The 8,294-nt window shown below is 53.5% G+C and overlaps 2 pseudogenes; both read left to right on the top strand.

Annotated features, from left to right (window-relative positions):
• The first annotated feature begins 1,078 nt into the window (after positions 1-1,078).
• Positions 1,079-4,415, top strand: LOC123230521 (annotated as a pseudogene).
• A 273-nt stretch (positions 4,416-4,688) lies between these two features.
• Positions 4,689-5,650, top strand: LOC123230520 (annotated as a pseudogene).
• Positions 5,651-8,294: the final 2,644 nt, after the last annotated feature.

Raw genomic sequence — 8,294 nt, 5'->3', positions numbered from 1 at the left:
GGGATGCGGAGGAGTCAGGGTCGAAAGGGTTAAAGGAGAGTCTCGGGAACTTTGAGTTGAGATAAGGGACAATTTAGAACTTGGCTTCTCCATTATGTCTCTTGCTAATAAAGGACCTAGTGAAGAAGGGATGTTGGGATAGTCTGTCCTCATGGGCACCGGCCAGGCCGTCCCTACATCTCGGTCTCTCCGCCCTTCTCCCAATGACCTGATGCTGCAAAGGCAACGTAGGACCCTGGTGTGAAGGAAGGGCAGGAAAAGGAGGTCCCGTTTGGAGAAACGCAGCCCGCTTACCTTCCACCTCGAGATTAACCCTGGGTTCAGCCACTGTGATGGAAACAGGGAGCGAGCCGGCCCTCGGGCACCCCTTTTCTGAGTCTTCAGGAGACTGGAAGATGGGGGGACGCCTCTTGGGTGGTCGGTCCATGCCCACAGGCTGGGCACGGAGACGAGGGCGGTCTTTCCTTTGAAGGACAATCCCGTGACCAAGGCTCAAACTGTCCACAGGCAGGGCAAGAGCCCCCTCGGCTTCTGCCTGTGGTCAAAGGAGTGAGAGCGGCTACAAGCAGTCTCTCAGGGGTGTGTCCTTCCTCCCTGACCTGGTCCCTGTGGCGAAGCACCTTAAAAGCAGCCTCTAGTCATTGGTTCGTTGGAGTCTGGGGTCCCAGATCCAGCTTTTGCAGTTGCCGCCTGATGTCTGGGGCTCGCTCTGACTGTCCTACAAAATGGTCCCGTAAGCTAGTTGCCCCCTCATCCGTGTTGGGTCGACATTTGTGGATGGTTTCATAGCTTCTACTAGCCTGCACAAGAAGAGGGCAGGATTGTCCTCTTTACCTCAGTTTGCCGTCCTGCACTCGCCTCCCAGCGCCTCTCTCCAGGGCTTGGAAAATGCAGTCTAACATGAGGTCGTCCCCTACGGCGGCTCTCGTTTCCATCATCCCATCCAGGGCCTTGTAGGGGGGCAGCAGTAGCGCCGGGACCCCTGGCCACGCGCCACCGAGGGCTCTCTCATCTCCTCTGCTGTGGCCAGTCCCAGCTCCGCTTCTTTTCCTCTGGGGTGCGGCAGGCAGCAAGAATGATGGGCACGTCTGGCCAAGACAGACCGTACTGTAGGGTGAGGGGTTGAAACCCTTCAGAGAATCTGGTGCGGTTCTCCGAGTACCGACCCAACTTCTCCTTAATCTGGGCTAGATCTCTCCTAGAGAAAGGAACCTGGACCCGGGCCGACCCCTCTGGCGGGGGCGCCTCTCTCACGGGGAGAAGCTGGGGGGCGGCAAGGCTGAGGACTGGGCGAGGTACCAGGCAGTGGCGGGTACAAAAGAATATTACAGTCAGGAGTGGCTCTGAGCCCGAAGGGTAAAGTGGAGGTTTCGGAGCTGAGGGAACGAAGGAATCTGGGGTGGATGGAAGTTCCAAGGAGGTTGGGGGACCCCAACTGTGGTGATGTTATTTCTCTGTTTCTAAGGGCCATGAAAGTGCCATTTAATGTTAAGGCCTCCAAACTATCCTCCAGGCTGCTCTTCCCAGTAGGGGCAAGCAAAGGTGTTGTAAGTTCAGGATTTTGGTTTAAATTTACAAAAATTCTTATATAGGGAAATGCTGTCCATTTCCCCATCCTCATACAAAACAAATCCAACTGCAAGATGGTATTAGAATTTAGGGTGCCATTGACAGGCCAGGCTTCTTGCTTATCTAGGCTGTAATGCGGCCATTTAACATTACAAAGAAAAATCAGTTTCTTTTTGCTTAAGTTTCTTAAAGCCAATTTGTCCCAATTTTCAAGTATAAACCCCAAAGGGGAATCCTGGGGTATGCTCTGTCTCTGTCCCATAGTGGTGTGGAAAAAGGGCCAAACCCACAAAAAGACACACAAAAAAAAACTGCTATCCAGAAACCTGCAACTCAGTCCCCTGTAGTGGGTACTGAGGAGAAACCAGCAACCATCTGTGGGTCCACAGAAGGTGCCCGACCTGCCACTCAGTGTTACACCCAGTGTATACTGAGGAGAAACCTGCAACCCGGGGTCACACACAGTGTCCACTGAGGAGAAAACCCAGAACCTGCCACCCAGCACCACACAGTGTACACTGGGGGAGAACCTGCAAGTCAGTGCTTAAGCACTGAGGAGAACCTGGGTAATGGCCTTACATTCCCCTATGGGAGCGAGAGCGAAGAGAGGACCCGCAAAGATATCACTGAAAAATGGGGGTTTCAGGAGTCCAAGAAAGGCTCCTTCCTACCTGAGGAGCTACGTCCTCGTGAGCAATCCAGGAACAGGAGCAGCTTCCAGGAGAGCCAAAAACGTTGGGCGCCAACTGTTATTGGGGAGCAAATGGTGAACCCCTGGGTGCAGGAAGGAAACCATTCTCAAGAATGAAAGGACTCCAAACTTAGCTAAAAGTAAAAAGAAAGATTTATTAGTAAGATAGGATCAATAGCCAGCAAGACAGCATGAGTGGAGCAGCCATGGGAGGCTGCCCCCTGAATCCCTCAATCCTGGGGATTATATACCTCCTTATCCCCTTGGAGTTATTCTTGGAACTGGTGAGATTCGAGGCCTCACAGGGCCCCAAAGCAAAAAGTTCAAGTCTTGTCTTTGGGGGTCCATCCAGGTGATTCAAGTTCCCCAGATTTTCTTGGGGTTCAACTTCCCAAGTCAGGGGTTCAAGTTCCCTGAGGAAGGTACCAGTGAATGCACTGGAGGTTGGGAGGAGAGAGAGGACAAAGGTCCAGTCCCCACATCAATTGTTCGGGACTGGTCTGGGCTCCCCCAGGGAAGTGAGTGTGAGCGTGTGCACGTTTGTCTTGTTTGTCTTGGTTGTCTTCCCCGTTACGTATCTGTTTTGTCCCCTTTCTGTTGACCCTTGTCCTTTGTGGCCTCCTCTCGCCTTTTCTCTTAGAAGCCACGATGGGCCAAAGTAAGTCCACCCCCCTTTCTCTTATGGTTTCCCATTTCCCGGACTTTAAAGCCCGGGCCCATAATCTGTCCGTCTTGGTAAAGAAAGGGAAACTGATCAAATTTTGCATTTCTGAGTGGCCCTCATTTGGGCTCGGGTGGCCGCGGGACAGCACACTCAACTTAGGGATAATTTCAAAAATCTGAGCTAAGATCCTTGATCTGGGGCCCCAGGGACACCTAGATCAGGTCCCCTATATCTTAACCTGGCAAGACCTGGTCCTTGACCCCCCTCCTTGGCTCTGGGATTTTGTTCAAACAGAATGGGATTCCCTAAAAACAGACACCCAACCAGCAGGTGGGACCATCGGGACCCTTGCGCTCAGTGTGGGAAGAGGGGAAACTGAGGACTCGTCCCCAAGCCCAAGCCTAAGTCCTCTATCCCTCCTGTTTTTCAAGAATCCTCTCCTGAACCCCCCAAGATTCTGTCCCCTCCCCCATATGCCCCACTGTATCCTCAGTTGGAAGAGGTGGCAGGAGGGGAGCCTCACCTGGGGGTGTCTCGGCAAGGAGGGGCGGCAGGAGGGGTGCCTCCCCCAGCCCTCAGCACCAGGAGCTGAGGCAAGCAAGAGACCCCAGAACCACCTGAACAGACCCCAGGGGACCCAGTTCCAGTGTTCCTGATCCGGATGGTAGGGCCTGTGGTTCAAGGGGTCCCTGTAGTTATCAATACTGGCCATTTTTGTCCAGTGATCTCTACAATTGGAAATCCCCAAACCCTCCTTTCTCTGAGGAACCCCAGAAACTCATTGCCCTATTGGAATCTACTTTGTTCACACACCATCCCACTTGGGATAATTGTCAGCAATTGTTACAGGTACTCTTCACCACAGAGGAACGTGAACGAATCCTCCATGAGGCTCGCCGACATGTTCCTGGGATAGACGGGCTCCCCACAACCCAGCCTCACCTCATAGAGGTGGCTTTTCCCTCCACTCCCCCCCTGGGACTCTGAGCAACAAGAAGGTAGGGATCACCTATGAGTCTGTTGCCAGGTTCTCATGGCTGGTCTCTGTGCTGCGGCTCACAAGCCGACTAATTTGGCTAAGGTATATTTAGTTAGACAAGGGCCTGATGAGAGCCCTGCTGCCTTCTTGGAGAGGCTCCAGGAGGCCTTTCGCCGATACACCCCTATGGACCCCCTGGCAGAAACCAGTCGGGCAGTGGTCCTACTCTCATTTGTCAACCAATCGGCCCCCGATATCCGCCAAAAGCTCCAAAAGATAGAAAACCTGGGAGAGCAGTCTATAGGGGACCTCCTTAAGGTAGCTGAGTGAATGTTTAACACCCGAGAAACTCCTGAGGAAAGGGCAGAGCGCCTGCACCAGGAGGAGCGGGAATACAAGACCAGACAGCACCAAGAGGATTGGGACAGGACAGAAAGAATCAGAAAGACCTAGCCAAGATCCTGGTGGCTGGGCTGTCCCAGCACCTGCAGAAGGAACTCCCCAGTAAGTGAGGGGGCCGCTTACATTGCTTCCAATGCGACCAGGAAGGCCACTGGAGATGAGAATGTCCAAATCGGCCCAGGAGCAGAACCCCTCATCCTGGCCTTGCTGGTTCAGACTCCCGGGCACCTCCCAATCCTAACCCCTTCCGCCACCCGTGCCATGACCAACGCCCTAAAGTTCTCTGGGCCAATGAGGGGGAGGAAGATTGAAGAGGATGGGATTCTCACCCCATCCCAGAGTCCTGGGTAACCCTGAAGGTGGAGGGGAAACCAATGAACTTTATGGTTGATACAGGTGCTCAGTTTTCAGTTTTAACAAAACCTGTCAGGGCAGTCTCTTCTAAAGCCAGTTGGGTGCAGGGTGCCACCGGTACCAAAAGATATAATTGGACCACTGGCCGCCAGGTGGACCTCGGTTGCCATCGAGTTACTCATTCCTTTCTTGTCATCCCTGATTGCCCAGCCCCTCTCCTAGGACGGGATCTCCTGCACAAGGCAGGGGCCCACATCCATTTCTCAAACTCTGGGGTCTCAGTCATAGATGATCAAGGTTCACCTCTACACGTTTTGACTCTATCCCTCCATGATGAGCATCACCTCCATGCAGACCCAGCCCTGCTGGAAGTTCTAGACCATGTCTGCCCCTGGATGGATAAGGTACCTGAGATATGGGCTGAGATTTTGGGCGTGGGCCTGGCTATCCAGCAACCCCCCATCATTGTGGCGCTTAAACCAGGGGCAACTCCAGTGAGAGTCAAGCAGTATCCCATGTCCTTGAAGGCCCAAAGAGGGATTGCCCCACAGATCACTTGACTTTGGGAAGCAAGTATTCTGGTCCCCTGCCGGTCCCCCTGGAACACTCCTCTCCTACCTGTCTGCAAGCCAGGAGGACAGGACTTTCACCCTGTCCAAGATTTGAGAGAGGTGAATCTGCATGTGGAGGACATCCATCCCACTGTACCTAACCCATACACCCTGCTGAGCTCACTACCACCCAACCTCAGCTGGTACACCACCCTTGACTTGAAGGATGCTTTCTTCACCTTGCCATTACCCCCATTAGCCAGACCTTGTTCGCCTTTGAGTGGCATGATGAGCAGGCACAAACAACGGGCTAATTAACATGGACTTGGTTGCCACAAGGGTACAAAAATACCCCGACAATCTTCAACAAGTCCCTCGCCTCGGATCTATGGGAATTCCGCCAGTTACCCCCTCGATACCCTCCTCCAATATGTAGATGACCTCTTACTCGCTGCTCCTACCCAAGTGGCTTGTGAAACTGCTACTCAGGGAATGCTAGAGACTCTAGCTCGCCTCGGTTATAGGTTGAGTGCTAAGAAGGCCCGTATAGCCCAGCGGGAGGTCACCTACCTGGGATATAAGCTCCAAGGGGGGCAACGGTGGCTGACCCAGGCCATGAAAGACACCGTCTTGTGCCTTCCTCCACCAAAGAGACCCAGGCAGGTGCGGGAATTCCTAGGGTCAGTGGGGTATTGCCGCCTCTGGATCCCTGGGTTTGCAGAGATTGCCCGGCCCCTATACGAAGGCTCTAGAGAGAAGGCAGACTGGGCTTGGTCACCTGCCATGGACGATGCCTTTCAGAGACTCAAACAGGCATGTTAACCACCCCTGTCCTAGCCCTGCCAAACCCTGAGAAGCCCTTTCAGCTATTTGTGGATGAGAAGAAGGGAGTAGCTAAGGGGGTGCTGACCCAATGACTAGGGCCTTGGGACAGGACAGGAGCTTACCTGTCCAAAAGAATAGATCCTGTGGCATTGGGGTGGCCCCCCTGCCTGCACATCATAGCTGCTGTGGCCTTATTAGTCCGAGATGCTGACAAGCTCATGTACGGGCAGGCCCTCCAAATAACAGCTCCTCGTGCCATTGAGGGCATCCTTAAACAACCACCTAGTCGATGGATGTCTAACGCCCGTCTCACTCACTATCAGGCTTGTTGTTGAATGCCCCCCAAATCTCCTTCCATGTGACATCCGCCCTGAACCCTGCAACCCTGCTACCTGACCCCCCACCAGACCAACCCCTACATGATTGCCAGGAGATCCTGGCTGAGACAGTGAAGGCCCGACCAGACCTCAAGGATAGATACCCCACTCCCCAACTCAGACTTGGTCTGGTTTACAGATGGGAGCAGCCTGATCCAGGATGGGAAATGACAGGCAGGAGCAGTGGTGGTGGATGCATCAGGGAACCTCATCTGGGCAGCAGCACTACCTGAGGGAACCTCGGCTCAGAAAGCGGAGTTGGTTGCCCTACAAATGGCCCATGAAAAAGCTGAAGGGAAGTTACTGATGGTGTACACAGATAGCCGGTATGCCTTTGCCACCTTGCATGTCAATGCACCTATCTACTGGGAGAGAGGGTTTCTCACCGCAGGAGGTAAGGGGTTAAATACCCGGCAGAAATCCAAGCCCTCCTCTCTGCAGTTTGGCAACCCAACGCAGTAGCTGTGGTCCATGTCCCTGGCCACCAAAAAGGGGACTCTTTGGAGGTGCGGGGAAACAGAGCTGCTGATCAGGCTGCGTGAGAAGCTGCCTTCCATGCGCCGCTTCTCACCCTGCCCATGATCATACCACCTCCTCCATCTGGGGATCCTCAATACTCAAAACAAGACTTAGACTGGGTGGCGCGGCACCATGGGGTTAAAGATGGCCTGTGGTACAGAGACCCAGAAGGCAACAGAATCCTCCCTGAAGCCCTGGGACAGCTGCTCTCTGCTCATCTGCACCATCTTTCTCATCTGGGGGAAAAGAAACTTGCCCAGCTTCTTGACAAGGCACAACTGAGGTTCCCAGGCCGGGGGACCTACTTAATACAGTTAGTAGCCACTTGCCGGGCTTGCCAACTAATGCGGTCAGGGAAACCCAATAAACATCAAGGACATTGAGTGCACGGAGAACGGCCCTGCCAATCCTGGGAGGTGGATTTCACTGAGGTAAAGCCTGGAAGGTATAGGTACCATTACCTGCTGGTATTTGTGGACACCTTTTCAGGTTGGCCAGAGGCATTCCCAAAAGCTGAAATAGCCCAGGTGGTAGCTAAGAAACTGGTGGAAGAGATCATTCCTCGCTTCGGGTTCCCAGTAAACATTGGTTCTGACAATGGACCTGCTTTTGTGAGCAAGGTCCTTCAGGAACTTACAGCCACCCTAGGGGTGCATTGGAAATTACATTGTGAGTATAACCCCCAGAGTTCTGGCCAGGTAGAGAGCATGAATAGAACAATTAAGGAGACACTATCCAAATTGGCCCTTGAGACTGGCATAGATTGGGTGACCCTCCTTCCTTTAGCCCTCTTCCGGGCCAGGAATACTCCTGGCCCACACCACCTTACCCCTTTTGAGGTTTTGTACAGCTCTCTTCCCCTGATCCTTCCCCAGGTACCCCGGATGCCCACAAAGCCCCAAGGGCCAGAGGAATTCCGAGCCATGCTCTTGGGGCTCACAGAGGCTTACTGTGATTTGTGGCCCCGGCTCAGAGAATTCTTCCAACCCCCTCCTCTTCCCCCCCCACGACTTTGTACCTGGAGATTGGGTGTGGGTTAAATGGCACCAGCGTGCCACCCTCCAGCCCCGCTGGAAAGGTCCGTATGTCACTCTCTTTCTCACCCCCTCTGCACTAAAGGTTGATGGCATTGGACCTTGGATCCACCATACACACATTCGCCAAGCAGACCCACCTGAGCAGTCTGGACCCCAGTGGCAAGCCCACAGACACCCTACGAACCCCCTCAAGATTTGTCTCCTCAAAAGAAAAGGGGAAACTCATGCGCCTAAAAATCCGATGCCCCTCTTAGGGTTGGTTCCCTACCTCCATCTTTTTCCCTTCTCACCAGCCCCATACTTTTATCTTTTTTTCCTTTTATCGG

Source organism: Gracilinanus agilis, chromosome 1 (assembly GCF_016433145.1).
Source record: "Gracilinanus agilis isolate LMUSP501 chromosome 1, AgileGrace, whole genome shotgun sequence".
Lineage (NCBI taxonomy): Eukaryota > Metazoa > Chordata > Mammalia > Didelphimorphia > Didelphidae > Gracilinanus > Gracilinanus agilis.
The sequence above is the reverse complement of the archived record's forward strand: the minus strand, read 5'-3'. Positions and strand labels throughout refer to the sequence as shown.